The sequence below is a fragment of the Pavona decussata genome, unplaced genomic scaffold, assembly GCF_977016875.1.
Source record: "Pavona decussata unplaced genomic scaffold, jaPavDecu1.1 SCAFFOLD_238, whole genome shotgun sequence".
NCBI classification, from domain to species: Eukaryota; Metazoa; Cnidaria; class Anthozoa; order Scleractinia; family Agariciidae; genus Pavona; species Pavona decussata.
This window is the reverse complement of record NW_028145643.1, coordinates 143,704-161,671: the sequence shown is the minus strand read 5'-3', so window position 1 is coordinate 161,671 and position 17,968 is coordinate 143,704. Positions and strand designations below refer to the sequence as shown.

The 17,968-nt window shown below is 38.3% G+C and overlaps 1 long non-coding RNA gene across 1 annotated transcript; it reads left to right on the top strand.

Moving 5' to 3' along the window:
• Nucleotides 1-1,781: 1,781 nt before the first annotated feature.
• LOC146457598 (uncharacterized) lies at nucleotides 1,782-17,601 on the top strand. The gene is made up of 3 exons (XR_014858422.1): nucleotides 1,782-1,861; nucleotides 15,902-15,965; nucleotides 17,487-17,601. It is a non-coding gene; the product is annotated as an uncharacterized LOC146457598 (long non-coding RNA).
• The last annotated feature ends 367 nt before the right edge of the window (nucleotides 17,602-17,968 follow it).

The window sequence follows — 17,968 nt, the reverse complement described above, 5'->3', positions numbered from 1 at the left end:
ACTTTTAGTTCTTTAGCAACTGTGATTCTTATCTGCAATAGCGTTGTGTATGCCAGTATGCTTACCAAGGCATGCCAGACTGAAAAATGCTATCCTCTAAGTTAAAATACACCATCAAGATGTTTGCTTCCAGACATGATACGTGTGTATAATTCGTGTGTAGAATGTCCCAATTAAACATTTTCCTACAGTGTAGAAAATGCTCAAGCACTCCAGTGTTGCATTCTACGGCCAAACGTAAGGAGCATGTAAAAATGTGAATGTCGTTATTCCTATTTATTGAATTTTTCAGTTATCTAGTTTATCAGTTTGACGTTTTGTCGGTAAATTTTTTAAGTTTATAAGGTAAGTTTTTGTGTTATAATTTTAACAAAAAATGTATTTGACAACGACTTCATGCCTCTTTTCCACAACGCTCACTATTATTCGCGTAACATTCGCATCAACTCCTCAGGAAGAGCGAAAAAAACCCTTTCGAAAGGTGTTCTCAGAACAGCTGCGTTTGTCTTTTTGTTGCTCGGTGAATGACCAATTAGAACATGACCTCTTGGTTTTACGACGTGATAGTTCCTTCGCTGTGGCGTCTTCAGAAATTAAAGGGTCTAAGGTGTAATTTACCTAAAGACTATGTTTTTCGTACGTCGCTGTCTTCTTTTTATTCTATTTCTTCGAAGTACGCCTTTGTAGCTCTGAAAATTGCAAGTCCGCAGTTTTAAAAATGACTGAGAATTTGTCATCATTTTAAGCTGTTCATAAAGGAGAATAGACCCCTCTTCTCTCTCGCTCCAGGGGGTGGGAAGATGAGAGACCCTGGGAACGAGGTTGGGGGGAGGTGTAATGAGTTTGATGCAAAATGATAAAAAAAGAAGTTGAGATGCACAGATGATTAAAGATGAAAATCTAATTAGGGAACTGATAAAAAAAAATTGCGAAAAAATTATTTTAAAGAATCCCTTAAAGGAAAGTTATTTGATATGCCTGAAACTGTAGACTCCTATATTAAAGCGGAATTGACCAAATGAACAACTGATCATCCATGTCCTTCTCTTTTGCTAGTATAATCTGATTCTCGTTTTCCCTCTTCATCTCTTTTCTATTGTAATATTAATGACTATAAAAATTACAAATAATTTACTTTAGTTTTGTTGCGTAGACTTATTGAATCTGCGTTATTATGTAAAGTTACGTTTTTCCATTTTCCAGCGTGTTTGTAATTTATTATATTTTTTTCCATTATGTTCTCGTGCTCGTCTTGTCCCGCCTCGACTAGCTTTGTGGGTATTTGCGGGACGAGCCCCTACTATCATCTGACTTTGTAAATAAATTTTTGTTGTTGTTCATAAAAAGTTTTTTTGAAGGACTCACCTTGTATGGGGTGAACATTACCAACAAAATTTTATTGGCTTTAAAATTTGAGTTGACACAGAAAAATTCAGCTAGCAAGAGTCAACATTCCTAGATAAACAAGAAAAATGAGGTTTGAATTTCACCTTCATTTTTTACTGCCGGATAGCGGGGTGGTTTTGCAATAAAGACACCATCTCTTGAAGTTGAGGAAGGGGGATGCAGGCAGAGAACACCATCTATTTTGTGTTTTGGTGGGTCCTGTTCGAATATAGTAGTTTTGACCACTTCCCTAACTGCAAACCAAGCAGTTTACCATTAATCTGAAGTGATTCTGTTTGATAGCTAGAAGACTAAATGGTCGCTTCTAACAAAGTCTTTCACTATATCATTCTTAAACCACGGTCTGTGTGATAAATTAAAGTGTTACCTGTATCCCCCCCACAAAATGTTTAAGATTGTTTTTAAATTACCTTTATTTTTTTGATAGAGTGGTCTTCGCCTTGGTCGAGGAAAGGTAAGCTTTAGCTCTATGAGACGGTGCTACTCCCTTGACACGCCTGCAGCAACGCAAAACTGCAGGAATTGTCTGTTGACCGGGCATTATCCATGTGATGTATCTAAGATAAGGAAGAGTGTTTCATCCGGTTTCCAAACAACGAGAAGTGGGTTGAAAAAACGAGGCACAGCCCAGTATTTTTTTTAACCAACTTCGAGGTGTTTGAAAATCGGATGAAACACACTATAGCTTCTCAAGCCAATAATATAATTCTTGGCAAACGTTTTCCATATTTTATGATAATTGAGATCATATTTCCAAACCGCCTTCACTGTGGTGATTTCGTTTGTTTTGCCTTCATAATTCAGTTATGAGTTTGAGAGTAGTACTTACCAAGCCAGTGGATAGTGCGTTTCGCGCGCTCTGATTGGCTACCTAAATTCTGTATAGCGGTTAACAATTATTCCAGGAGCCACGAGCGCTTGTTGGATATGAGATGATAGACAGCCAACGAGGCGTTAATCCTTTATTACCACAAGTTACGCCTTTACGACGTTTTCCAGTTGTTAAGCTAAATTTCTTTTTCTTTAGGGCTACTACGACAATTACATCATGAAGTGCATCGCGAAATGTGAAAAAAAAAACACTTTTAGTTGCTGAGTTGCGGAGCAGAAATTGTCAACATTTTTAGTTCTTTGTGTCTGTGGGCCTGTTTCCAGGAGGGAGGGTAACTACTAGCGCTAGGGTTACCTTAGCACCCGCACCGTTTCTTCTTTTACACGCGATGTGTTTACAAGGTAGATAGAGTTACCCAGGTGCCAGGGTACTAACCCTCAGCTGCCTTGTAAACTCTCTGCGAGGGATAACTCGCCTACCCGGGACAACTTTTTACTTGTTTCCAGAATCTTTGAAAGTTGATAAGAGCGGTCAAAATGGTGAAACGAATGCGACCTGGCTTTCAATACCGCCATTTTCATCTTCCTTCACTCACAGAAACCGAAAATTGGGTAAATGGTCTACAGGCCAAGTTTACAACTTTGTACAATTTTACCGCGCTTTTGCCCCCTTCGCCCTTTGTAGTATACTTGACCCAAGTGATAGGGTAACCCTACCTGTGAAATTTTGCTTGTAAACCCAGGCTATCTTTAACCCGCTTGCTAGGGCCCGAACCCTCCCTCGCTGTAAACAGGCCCTAACAGAGTTTTGCCCTCGTTCGTTTCTTTTTCTACTTATAACGGGTGGAACTTATCTCTTTCAGAAGACTTGCATTGTCAGCTGATCAATTTAAGCGTACCGATTCCATGTGAATGTCTGTCATGACAAACTGCAGAATTCTTGCTACCCGAATATCGTGCATCATCCACTACCTTTGCGGAATTAATATATAGGAGGAAAAATTTAGTTTGGCCAGGAAGTCGTAAGAGAGTGAGAAAGGTAAGGCGGAACGTCGCCGAAGAAGGGGAAGGAAGGTAAAAATATTTTAGGAGGCGAGACAGAGCGCCTAACGTAGCAAAAAAAGCCAAAAAAATGGAAGAATTTTTTGACTTAAATAGGCAAACGGGATCCCTAGAAAACCATCCGCTAATGAAGAATAAACAGAGGGTGTTAAAAACAGGTAACAGCGGATTCCGCACGGCTGATTTTCGTGAGTATTTTAGGAGTGCGAAAAGTTTATGGATGGGCCTCCCATTTGCAGAAAGTGAATTAACGTTTAAGGAAAACTAAAGAAAATGACAAAGATGCGTCCAAACCGGCCATTCTTAAACTTAACCTTAAACTTGGCTAACCATTTATATATACACATGGCAGTCTCTCTGGAATTTCTCTACATCATGTTCGCACAGAAAGCCGCAAAACTTTACAACAAAAACACGGCACATTTATAGGCAGACCCCACGAAGTCAACGAACGCTTTTCATTCGCTTTTTATCCTTTTTCTAACAAAACCGTACTCCCACCAATAGCGTAGCTCCACCAGTTACTATATAAACACATACAACCAACAATTTCTTGGTTCGCTTTGACGAACGGCTAACGCTCAAAACGTCAGCACCCGAATCTCTTTACGGTGGCGACTCGATTTGTAAAACTAAACATTCGCAAAGGAAATAGGACTACCGAGAAGCTTGTTTTTTATCGTTGTTTGAACAATTTTATAATATATCCCTCAATTTAATCTGCTTTGTTTTTCTTTGTAGGATTGGCTTTCAGCACTCAAGTTTGTGAGGAGCTGCCAGTCACGGAAAGAGACAGAACGCTAGATCACGTGATTTCATGTGAAGCAGACTAACACACATAAAGAGTGTTTATCGAATTACCAAAGTTAGATATAGACAGGATTCAGTATAGACAAGTCCTGGGCGTACTCTCTTTGTTCGTTAGTCCGCGCGAAGCCTGCGACGGGTATGGGCGAAGGTGACGTCACCTAGCGAAGGTAGAACCCAAGCCTAACCGAGCAAGAAACACATACTGACTACAAGTTATCTTACTTAACCAAGAAAATAATAATGAGTTTGGGTCGGGGGATGCACAATAAATGGATTTTCATTTGTTTTCTTCTTCCAACTATCTTAGAGCCTAGGACAGGCTACTCTTGAAGTGAGGGCGTTAAAGCAATGGATACTTCTTGTCATGTGATAGTAAGGCCATCAAATATATTTCTACCAATTGTCGTCTGTTTATTTTTTGGCAACATTGTAAACAAAGTGTTATCAAATGCTCAGCGTGTTGTCAGTGTTTAACAGCCTTCCCCAGTCCCCGCAGTTTCAGCTTAATGAATATTCTCCTCAGCCTTTACGATATCGGAAGATTTTGGGTTGCAATCCTTTTTTTTTTTTAGATATAGATATTGAATTCATTTGGTATGTCCTTTGTAAATAATACTGAGATACGAGGAAGTCATCAGCTCGATTTTTGTCGAAGACTCAGATTTTTCTGCTTCCATGCTTCCAGCAAGATTAAAGATTAATATGTCGTCTTCCGTTTACAGAGCAGGACCCTAGTCAGCCTCCGCCATTTTCGATGCCATCGAAATTATTGATATTGCATCGTGAAGCGAAATCTTATTGCTTAACTGTCATTTGTGTTCCTGAAAGTATGTTTCATTATCTTTAGTAGTTTCACAGTGATTTCACTCATTTCGACATGCTCCGAATAAAATATAATAGCCAAACTCTCGCATATAAACAAAAACAAAGGTGTGGCTGACTAGGGCCCTTTAAAATTTACTATCTTACTTTTAATTCTTTGGCAAGTGTGATTTCTTATCTGCAATAGTGTTGCGTATGCCACTGTCCTTACCAGGGGAAACCAGACTGAAAACATGCCGGCTATCCTCTAAATTAAAATACACCGTGCAGATGTTTGCTTGCAGACTTGATACGTGTGTACAATTCGTGTGCAGAATGTCCCAATTAAACATTTTCCTACATTCTACGGCCAAACGTAAGGAGCACGTAAAAATGTGAATGTCGTTATTCCTATTTATTCACTTTTTCAGTTATCTAGTTTATCAGTTTCACGTTTTTAAGTTTATAAGCTAAATTTTGGTGTTAAAATTTTAACAAAAATGTATTTTACAACGAATTCGTGAATCTTTTCCACAACGCTCACTATTATTCGCGTAATATTTTCATCAACTCCACAAGAAGAGCGAAAAAAACCCATTTGAAAGGTCTTCTCGGAACAGCTGGTTTTGTCTTTTTGTCGCTCAGAAATGTTGTTCCCTTTCTGCGCTATTGACCGTTAAATTAATGTTCAATGATTTAATAATCCAGGCCACTTTCTCTTTTACACAAGATTTGGTTGTAGATGTAGGATTTTGTAAATAAATTTTTATTTAAATTTATTTTCCATGTCCGCACACTCACCGATATTCCCATAGTTAGGTTTGTGTTTAGCATAAACAATAGGTTGGTTCGCGAATTCATCTATATGTATCGTTCACTTTGCAATGTTCAGTACATCACGTCTGGCTTTAAATTTTGTTTGTTAAATGTTGCAAGTGTAAATCGAGTAACTTGACTATTTACTACAAGTTTTGGCTGTAGATGTAAGGTTTTGTAAATACATTTGTATTTAAATTTCCTTGTAAGACTCACTGATATTCTGTAATTAGAATTGTGTTTTACATGCATAAACAATAAGTTTATTTGCTAATTCATCTCTCCATATCCGTCGTTCACTTTACAATTCACCTTTGAATTTTCGCTCAATATTTTAAGTTCAAAACGAGTAACTTGACTTGTTTATTAAATAGTTTAATAATATTTTCAGTTGCACATACGTGCTATGTTTTTAAATTGCTTATCGGTCCTCGGCCACGTCGCCTTGCATGACTGATCATTGGCTGAACAAAGCCGTGTGTGAAAATTGGCTGGTCAAAATTTCACTTCGGAAAAATTTGCGTTATTTCGTGATACCGTGTTATTGACCAAGAAGTTAACGATGAATAACATAAATATATACGATATAAAACTAACTCAGGCCAGAATATTTCAACGCTACCAGTACGTCTGCGAGAGTCGTGTGGGGCTATTAAAGTGACGTTCACAACAGCCTAAAAGTGCGATATGGGAACAGGCAGGTGGCCGCAAAATATACTTGTTTTACAGTAGGAAGCTCTATTTGCTTATTTCAGTACATTTGATATGAATATAAAAGTTACGTAATACCGTAACATGACATGATAAATGTCTACATTACGCTACATACTGATACTCATTCACCAGTTTTTTCCTTAACTATGGACAATTTCTTTCGCTCGAAGATGGCTGAATTACAACAAATCCAGTTCCTCGTTGGCTTAAGTCATTGATGCTGACAAAACTTTAGAGGAAGTTGGCTGAACTTGGGGACGATGCTGTGGTATTGCTTGCATTTCTATCGCTGGTGGACTGTTCTCAGGCTGACGTAAATGCAAGATCTCAAGAAAAGCGTGGCGTAGCTTCTGAATTCGCCAACAGTAAATAATTGGGTTAAAAACAGAATTTAACGAAATGATAGTCATAGACCAACTCCACAACATGTTCATAACTGATGGAGTACTGTCAGCTATATAAACCGTGACTAGAGTGATTATTATTGCTGGCAAATAGGATAATACCAGAGCACCCAGGATGAATGTCACGATGTAGGCTGCCTGGTTGGCTTTCTTCAGTCTTTTAGCTTCTTCATGAGAAAGCTGTTCGGTTTCAAGGCGTTTTTGCTGACGCCTTGTTTCTGAGTAAATATATCGGTAAGCATAAACTATAAAAACAATGCAAACTGAAATGATCGCATAAACTATTGCATCGTTGACCTTCATACAAACAAAATAAAATTTTGTTTCGAATTCACTGTCAATAACAGCAAAGACAAGCAGGTCAGCTATTATAAGAACTGTAAGTCCCTACGCTAAAACTACGCAAACTGTTATTCGTTGTGGTGTAACAATGTCCTCCTATCTCAAGGCGTGTTTGGTGGGGATATATCGATCCACGCAGACTAAAACGAGATGAAACATCGAGGCAAAGCAAACTCCAGCAAGAGCTATATAGCATACCTTTTCCAAGGTGCAATGTGGCCCTTCGTCGTGGATCCGCTTAAGATCTACAGCGATAAACAAAGAAAGATATCGGAAGATTTTAGATTGCAATACTTTTTTGAAGCTGCAGGTATTAAAATTCATTTAGTATCGGCTTTGTAAATAATACTTACATACGAGAAAGTAGTAAGCTCGGTCGATTCTTGTCGAAGAATTGGCCATACAGGAGTTTCACACTGCAATCTGATGGTATGAATTTTCAGTATGCTTACCAAGGCATTCCAGAAAGATGCTATCCTCTAAGATACACCTTGCAGATGTTTGCTTGCAGATTTGTTACATGAACACTTTAGCCGGCGAACTTAACTTGAATATGGACAACCTTTCCTGTTTTAAATCTGTTATGTTAAAAGGAAATTCCACTCCGACAACAAATTGACGGTGAATTGTTGGAAAAAGTGCCTAAATTCTAAATTTTACTTTAAATAGAAGAAATGAAATTCGAGTGAGCTTAAAATTAGATATGATTATCGCCTGTTTTGGATTTTAAAATTCCCGGGCGCCGCCATTTTGGATTTTTTGACGTCATATGGTTGCCGCTATTGTCAGTAAGCAAAAGTTCTTTTGTGTGAAACAATTGAGCAACCGTTTTACTTCATGAAATCCAAGATGGCGGCGCCCAGAAAATTTAAAATGAAAAATAGACGATAATCAAATTCTGTTTTGTCCGACACAGAAATATCATTTCCATGTTTTCCAACGAAATTTGAAATTAGAGTGTATTTTCAACAATTTAACGTTAATTTATTTCAAGAGTGGAGGTTTCCTTTAAAATACTATTTCACTGCTTTAGATAACTATGACAGCGATAACCCTCGAACGTTTAAGACTGTATGTCTCAAATGTAACCGCTCTCGCAGTCTTGCTCGTCCAGTAACCTGTTGTTGTAAGTGTATTCATTTTGGCTTCTCTTACTTTTTTTAATTTAAATCGGGCCCATAGTAATTGGCTTCTTGCCGTTGTGGATACACTGCCTAATTTAATTCAGTATGTTGTAAATGTTGTAAATGGCGAAAATAATAAAATAAAATAAAAATGTCCTAATTAAACATCTTCCTACAGTGTAAAAATGTTCCGGTTATGTGCAAGCACTTTAATGTCGACAAATGTATGGAGCACTTAACCATGTGAATATCGTTATTGTTATTTATTCACTTTTTCAGTTATCTAGTTTATCAGTTTGATACTTTGCGAGTAAAATTTTTAAGTTTATTATTGCTAAGTTTGCTGTTATAATTTTACAAAATTGTATTTGACAACGAATTCATGTCTCTTTTCCACAACGATCACTATTATTCGCGTAATATTTGCATCGACTCTTCTAGAAGAGTGCAAAAACCATTTCGTTTTGAAGGTCTTCTCTGAACAGCTGGTTTTGTCTTTTTGTCGCTCGGAAATGTTGTTTTCTTTCCGCGTTATTGACCGCTAAGGTAATGTTCAATGATTAAATGATCCTGACCTTCACAAGTTTTGCTTGTAGATGTATGGTTTTGTAAATAAATTTATATTTAATTTATTTTCCGTGTCCGCAAACTCACCGATATTCCCGTAATTAGGTTTGTGTTTACCATAAACAATAGGTTGGTTCGCGAATTCATCTATATGTATCGTTCAATTTGTAATGCTGGCTTTGAATTTTGTTCGTTAAATATTGCAAGTGCAAATCGAGTAACTTGACTTTTTATTACAAGTTTTGGTTGTAGATCAGTAGATTATGAAAACACGAGCAGATTGTAGCTAACGTATAGAAAAGTAAAATAGCTTATTGTATACCTTGTTGTTTCGCTACTTAAAATGTATTTGAAAAAGCGACAACAAAAAAACTAATGCCGCATATTTGCGTCTGTCCATTAACGAAATGGTTTCGAGAGATGCTTTGAAGATTGGACATCAGAATGAACAATACAACATCATTTCCTGGTTAATTCTTCCGTGCTGTGGAATAAATGTATGAATGGGGGATGTTTCTTTTCTAGTTTCAGCTTAATGAATATTCTCCTCTGTACGATGTCGGAAGATTTTGCATTTTAATACTTTTTAAGCTGTAGATATTGAAATTCATTTGATTTCTCCTTTGTAAGTAATACTGAGATACGAGGAAGTCATAAGCTCTATCGATTTTTGTCGAAGACTGAGATTTTTCTGCGTCCCATGCTCGCCTTATATGTTATCTTTCTTTTCCCGTTTCCTGAACTTAAAATTTACTCTCTTTCTTCTTTAACAACTGTGATTTTTATCTGCAATGGCGTTGAGTATGCCCTCTTGTCTTGTTTCCTTTAACTGTCCATACAGGAGTTTCACAGTGCAATCCGAGGGCTTTGAATTTTAATGTACGGTAAATTTACTCATGCATCAAAATCTAGTGGACCATAATTTTCCTGTCCTGAGGTTTATACACCGCTCTCCAATCAATTACTTTTCAGTATGGCTAACAAGGCATGCCAGAAAAGTGCTATCCTCTAAAATGCACCGTGCAGCTGTTTGCTTGCAGACTTATTACGTGTATATAATTCGTGTGTAGAATCGTCCTTATTAAGCATATTCAGTACAGTGTAAAAATGTTCGGGCAAGGTACAAGCACTTCAACGTTGCCTTTAACGGACAGATGTAGGGGAGCACTTAAAATATGAATGTCGTTATTGTTATATATTTACTTTATCAGTTATCTAGTTTATCAGTTTGATATTTTGCCGGTAAAGTTTATAATTGCTAAGTTTGGCTGTTATAATTTTAACAGAAGTGTATTTGACAAGGAATTCATGTCTTTTCCACAACGCTCACTATTATTCGCGTATTATTTGCATTAACTCGTCAAGAAGAGTGCAAAAACCCTTTTTAAAGGTCTTCTCGGAACAGTTAGTTTTGCCTTTTTGTCGCTCGGAAATGTTGTTTTCTTTCCGCGTTTTTGACCGCTAAGGTAATGTCCAATGGTTAAATGATTCAGACCACTTTGTCTTTTTTACAAGTTGTGGTTGTAGATGTAGGGTTTTGTGAATAAATTTATATTCAAATTTAGTTTGCATGTGAATGTTCATCCTCCGTCAATTCGGCTTTTTGTTTAATATAAACCCGACATAAACAATAGGTTGGTTCGCGAATTCATCCGCTATGTATATCGTTCACTTCATGCAAAGACAGCTGTGCTTGATTCTTGAACCAAAATGGTTTAAACTCATTGTAAAAAAAATGAGCTCACCTTTAAACGACGCAGTCGAACAAGTTGTGACAAAGCGAGTTGTGAGCACATGGCGAAAAACGGAGCTTTTTCGTAGAGATCGTGTGACAATTCCGTAAGATATTTTAAGCCATTCGAAGCAATCGTCGACAAGCGTTGAGCGATCGAAGATATTCCGAACAAAAAAAACTAAAATCATTATCGACATCATCATCTTCATCATCCAAACCCTTTTTTAACAGGCGAGTAATAACTGCGATTTCAATCTGCAAGGTGTCTTGATTTCCTCTTATTGTCCAGGAGTTTTACACTAAAATGCGAGAGTTGTGAATTTTAATACACGGTATATTTTGTGCCCTGAAATAGCCTATGAGCACTAAATAGGCTTCCCAGGCGCGCAAAGACGGCGACAGTTTCCGCGACTCTCGCCGTCTGACCACGGCCGGGAAGCCATTTCGCAGGATACGCTGAACTCTAGTGGGAGACAATCTTCCACTAGGTTACAGCGCTCTTCCGTCAATTGGTTTTCGTGTTAGTGTAGTGTAGTTAGATAATTTTTAGTTCATTTTAATCTCTTTTAATTAAGAAGTCTCAATTCTAATTCAGTTCACCTTAGTTTATGTTTTCATCTACTGACTTCAAAACGATTACGACAATCAATATTGTACAAACTGTGAATAAATATTTACAATACACTATAAACATGACTTATTCGCCAGTTCCCTCAATATGGACAATTTCTTCGGCTCGAAGATGGCTGAATGACAACAAATCCGGTTCTTGGTTGGCTACAGTCATTGCTGCTGAGAAAGCTTCAGAGGAAGTTGGCTGAACTTGGGGACGATGCTGTGGTATTGCTTGCATTGTTATCGCTGGTGGATTGTTCTCAGGCTGACGTAAATGCAAGATCTCAAGAAAAGCGAGGCGTAGCTTCTTAATTCGCCAACAGTAAATAATTGGGTTAAGAAGAGAATTTAACGAAATGATAGTCATAGACCAATTCCACAACATGTTCGTAAATGATGGAGTAATGTCAACTACATAAGCCGTGACTACAGCGATTATTATTACAGAAAAATACGATAATATCAGAGCACCCAGGATGAATGCCACGGTGGAAGCTGCCTTGTTGGCTTTCTTCAGTCTTTTAGCTTCTTCATGAGAAAGCTGTTCGGTTTCAAGGCGTTTTTGCTGACGCCTCGTTTCTGAGTAAATATATCGGTAAGCATAAACTATAAAAGCTATGCAAACTGAAATGATCGCATAACCTATTGCATCGTTGACCTTCATACAAACAAAATAAAATTCTGTTTCGATTTGACTGTCAATTACAGCAAAGACAAGCAGGTCAGCTATTATAAGCACTGTAAATCCCCACGCTAAAACTACGCAAACTGTTATTCGTTGTGTTGTAACAATGCCCTGGTATCTCAAGGCGTATTTGGTGGCGATATATCGATCCACACAGACTAAAACGAGATGAAAAAACGAGGCAAAACAAACTCCATAAAAAGGTATCGTGGATACCTTTTCCAACATGCAAAATGGTCCTTCACCGTAGATTCGCTCAATGTTTACAGCAATCAATAAAGGTTGTACAACCAGGCCAGTTATCAGGTCCGTGCTCGCAAGGCACGCTAGGAGTATGTTGGAGTTGGATCGTAGTTGCCGTTTTGCTGCCACGGCAAAAATTATTACTGCGTTCAGCACAATGGTTAGAAGGGTAGCGATCGAGATGATACTAGTTATAGTAACTAGATGTTTGTACGTGTCATCCGTCAAGTAACTCCTTTGCCAAGCGGCGTTATACAAAAAAGGACAGTTTTCTTTTTCTTGCTCAACAGCCATGATGGATAAAGAGCAAGTGAAAGTCGCCCGTTGATGGTGAAAGCAAGTAGATTATGAAAACACGAGCAGACAGTAGCTGACGTGTAGAAAAGTAAAACTGGCGGAAGAATGGCTGATTGCATACCTCTTTGTTTTACTCCTTAAAATGTGTTTGAATAAGCGACAACAGAAGCACTAATGCTCATTTGCGTCCATTCATTATTAAAGGAAATAGTTTGGAGAGATGCTTTGAAGATTGGAGGTTAGAATGAACAACTCAACATCATTTCCTGGGTACAATTCTTCAGTGTTGCGGAATAAATGTATGAATAGGGATGTTTCTTTCGGTTAGTTTCAGCTTAATGAATATTCTCCTCTTTACGATATCGGAAGATTTTGCATTGCAATACTTTTTAAGCTGTAGATATTGAAATTCGTTTAGGATCTCCTTTGTGAATGTGAATGTCGTTATTGATATACATTCACTTTTTCAGTCATCGAGTTTATGAGTTTGATACTCTGCCGGTAAAGTTTATAATTGCAAAGTTTTGCTGTTATAATTTTACATAAAAATGTATTTGACAACGAATTCATGTCTCTTTTCCACTGTTATTTACGTAATACTTGCATCAACTTGTCAAGTGGGGTGAAAAAACCTTATCAAAGGTCTTCTGGGAACAGGTTTGTTTTTTGTCGCTGGAAGCAGATGTTCTCCTTCTGCGTTATTGATCGCTAAGGTAACGGTGAATGAAACTAATAATCAAAGGTCAGACTATCTCGGGCCAGTAATGTTCAGTTTGAGAGTTTTCCCGCTACCATTTTGTGTTTGTCTATAGTAGAAAGGAAAAAATTGCCTCATTTCAGAACGTTTGATTGGCTTTCAAAATAGATGGTCTCTGTTGAAGTTTCAATGCCATGCGGGTGCGTTAATGGCCTTGTGGATAATCTTTTGACAGATAAAATTAAATGATCCAGACCACTTTCTCTTTTTCACAAGTTTTGGATGTAGATGTAGGGTTTTGGAAATAAATTTATGTTTAAATTTAGTTTGCATGTGATGTTCACCCTCCTTTAATTTGTTTTTTTGTTTACCATAAACTCGACATAAACAATAGCTTGGTTTACGGATTCATCTATATATATTGTTTACTTTGCAGTGTTCACAGGGCCGCACATAGCGCGGGGGCGGGGTGGGCAGCTGCCCTCACCTGGATGTTTCTAACATCACACTGATCACAAGAAATTCGACTAATTGACTGAAAAAATATTCCTTTAATATGAATTCCAAATAATTATTTTGGAAAATCTTTCGAGGCAAAAGCCAGTACCAGTTTTCTTATAAAAATAATTTTTTATGCAGTTTGGGCTGCCTGTGGTTTAGAATTTTGTGTGTAAATAAAGACTGACAAGCCTACGCCACTTTCGGGCGAGTGTTTTAGCCTTTTTAAATCTAGCTTATACAGGTATGTTTTTTTTTTAGAGATTAATTAGTTTTAAAAACCTGCGCTGCTCGTAAGTATTTGTAGCGGGTTTGGATTTAACCATCATATGTTCATCATCCGACAGGGCATTTGCGCCTAATGATTTTTTAGTTTCCTCTTTTGAATTCTCTTCGTTTTGAATATGACCTCTTATTCCGTGTGTTCAACGACGGTGTTTTTATGCCATATGGGGCATTTCAGCTTGGTTCGGCTTAGCTCTTTTAAGTGCTTGATAGTTTTAACTGCCTTTCTTGTTGAGATTTGTGTAATGTTAGGACAGAAATTAATCATTGCTTGTATCATGCAATGAGCTTCATTCTGTAATTGTTGCAATGCCGGGCCCGGCTATTAGTGTTTGTCACAAGAAGTTGTGTTTCTTGGCACGGCTATTTGGTTTTTTGGTTCTCCAGTAATCGTTGTAACGTGTTATAGAGCTATGTAACTTGTCACAGTAATAATGAAAAGGCTTGAATTGTATTTAAAAAAACGACTGTGTTTATGCAAATGCTTCGCTCCGCTCAGTGGACGTTAAAGAAATGTACTGACTCTAAACGTGCGTGCAGAACTTTTGTTTTGCTTATAAAACCTTTTGTTTCCTTTGACGTTCTCCTTGCTGTCTTCGTCGTGTGTTCGTAAGGTCTCTATTGATCGTATGACTCAACCTTTGCCTGCATTTTTTTTATATTTAGAACACCGGTGAATGATCAATTAGAACATGACCTCTTTGTTTTACGTAGTGATAGTTCCTTCGTTGTGGCGTCTTTAGAAATTGAAGGGTCTAAGCTGTAATTTACCTAAAGACTATGTTTTTTCGTGCGTCTCTGTCTTTTTTTGATTCATTTTTTTCGAAGTACGCCATCGTAGCTCTGAAGAGCACAAGTCCGCAGTCTCAAAAATGACTGAGAATTTGTTTATCATTTTAAACTGTTGATAAAGGAGAAGAGGAGGGGAGGTGTAACGAATTTTATCTAAAACTATAAAAAAGTAAAACTAATAAGGGAACTGGTAATAACAAGTTTGATCCACCTTGTCTGGGGGGGAAGGTTATCGAAGACACCACCTATCTCATTAAAATTACCAGCAACATTGTATTGGCTTTAAAATTTGAGTTGACACAGAAAAATTCAGCCAGCAAGAGTCAGCATTGCTAGATAAACAACAAAAATGAGGTTTGAATTTCACTGTCATCTTTTACTGCCGCATAGAGGGGTGGCTATGCAATAAAGGCACCATCGGGGAAGGGGGCTGCAGGCAGCGACCAATATTTTCTTTGTGTCCTGTTCGAGTATTATAGTTTCGACCACTTCCCTAGCTGCAAACCAAACAGTTTGCCATTAATCTGAAGTGATTCTGTGTGATAGCGGACTAAGTGGTCGCTTGTAAAAAATATGTCTTTCACTGTGTGTCATGCTTAAACCATATTCTGTGTCATAAAAACGTCACCTGTATCCCCCTAAAAAACGTTTCAAAGTACCTTTGTTTTTTTTGATAGAGTGGTCTTCGCCTTGGTCGAGGAAAGAGAAATCACTACCATGAAGGAGATTTGTAAATGTCATCTTAATTAATTATCATAAAATTTGGTGAACTTTAGCATTGAATTTCTTCAAGAATTATTCAGTACTGCGTTCAGAAGCTATATCACACACTCGGGTTTCATCTGATTTCTTGAAAAAACTCGAAGTTGGTTTAAAAAAACTCCACTGCGCCTCTTTTTTTCAGCCAGCTTCTCGGTGTACGAAAATCGGATGTAACACTCTTGCTCGTGTATTTTTGATATAACATCACTATCCACTTCTACTTCGGTTTACTAAACAGGTTTCATTGTCGCTCTCAAATCACCAACAAGAGAAGTCTCTGGAGTATTAAAACGTTTATTGTTTAGTAGTGAAAACATGGTATGCGAAATAAAAACTCATGTTTAATCCTTTATTACCACAACTTACGCCTTGACGATGTTTTCCAGTTGTTAAGCTAAATTTCTTTTTCTTTAGGGCTACTACGACAATAACATCATGAAGTGCATCGCGAAATGTGAAAAGAAACCACTTTTAGTTGGTGAGTTGCGGCGCAAAAATTTTCTGTTGACAAGGAGGGAGGGTTACCCTAGCACTCGCACGTTTTTTCCTTTTTTACGCGACGTGTTTACAAGGCGGATAAAGTTATCCTGGCGCCAGGGTAACCCTAGCAGGCTTGTAAACGCTCTGCCAGAGAAAACTCGCCTACCCGGGACAACTTTTCACTTGTTTCCATGCCAGACCCTTTGAAAGTGGAAAAGAGCGGTCAAAATGGCGGACCGAGTACGACCTGGCTTTCAATACCGCCATTTTCATCTTCCTTCACTCACAAAAAAACGCTCTACAGGCCAATTTTACAATTTTCTACAATTTTCCCGCGCTTCGTAGTATAGTTGATCCAAGTGATAAGGTAACCCTACCTGTGAAAATTTGCTTGTTAGCCCAGGCTATCTTTAACCAACTTGTTAGGGCCGAACCCTAGCACTAGGGTTACCCACCCTCCTTGTAAACAGACCCTAACAGAATTTTGTCCTTGTTCGTTTCTTTTCCTGCTAATAGCGGCGGGAACTTATCTCTTTCGGAAGACCCGCATTGTCAGCTGAACAATTTAAGCGTACCGATTCCGTGTGAATGTTTCTCATGACTAGCTGCAGAATTCTTGCTACAGGAATTTTGTATCCTCACTGCCAAGACACCACTCGCTGCCTTTGCCGAATTAAGATATGGGAGGCAAAATTTAGCCTAGCCAGGAGGTCGCAAGAGAGTGAGGAAGGCAAGGCGGAACGTCGCCGAAGAGGGAGAAGGAGGGTAATTTAAAATAATTTAGAAGCCAATGCAGAGCGCCTCACATGGCCAAATCGGCAAAAAAAAGAAGAAGAAGTTTTGGACTTAAATAGGCAAGCGGGATCCCAAGAGAACCATCCGGTAATGAACTATTTACAGAGGGTGTTAGAAACAGGTAACAGCGGAATCCGCACGGCTGATTTTTTTTTAGTATTTTAGCAGTGAAAAACGTTTTTGCATGGGCCTCCCATTTGCAGAAAGTGAATTAACGTTTAAACTAAAGGTAATGACAAAGATGCAAGATGCATCCAAACCAGCTGCTCGACACTTCAACCTACTTAACCATTATTACAAACACGTGACAGTCTGTAGAATTTCTCTACATCATGGTAACACAGAAAGCGGCAAAACTTTAGAACAAAAATTCATCTTTCAAATCGGCACACTTATATGTAGTCCCCACGAAGTCAACGAACGCTTTTCGTTCGACTAATTTATTCTTGTTTTTTTTTTAACGAAACCATGTTACCACCAATAGCGTAGCTCCACAAGTTACTACATAAACACATACAACTAACAATTTCTTGGTTCGCTCTGACGAACGGCTAACGCTCGAAGCGTCAGTCGTCGAATGTTTTTACGGTGGCGACTCAGTTTCTAAAACCAAACATTCGTAAAGGAAATAGGTCTACCGAAAAGCTTATTTTTTATAGTGTTTAGACAATTTTATAATATATCCCAATCTGCTTTGTTTGTTTGTCTTTGTTTTTCTTTGTAGGGTTGGCTTTCAGCACTCAAGCTTGTGACGAGCTGCCAGTCACGGAAAGAGACATGACGCTAGATCACGTGATCTCATGTGAACCAGACTAACGCACATACAGAGTATTTATCGCCTGAATTACCAAAGTAACAAATGAACGGATTTAATTAAACTGATTGTTTCTAATAGATATACACAGGATTCAGTATGGACAACTCCTAGGCATGCCCTCTTGCTTCATTAGTCCACGAGAAGCCTGGAAGGGGTCTCCTTCTCCGCGTGAAGCCTGGGACGGGTGCGGGCGAAGGTGACGTCACCTCGCGAAGGTCGCACCCAAGCCTAACCGAGCTGGAAACACATACTGACTACAAGTTGTCTTACTTAACTCAAGAAAATAATAATGGATTTGGGTCGGGGGATGCCGATAAATGGATTTCCATTTGTTTTCTTCTTCCAACTATCTTAGAGCCTAGGACAGGCTACTCTTGAAATGAGGGCGT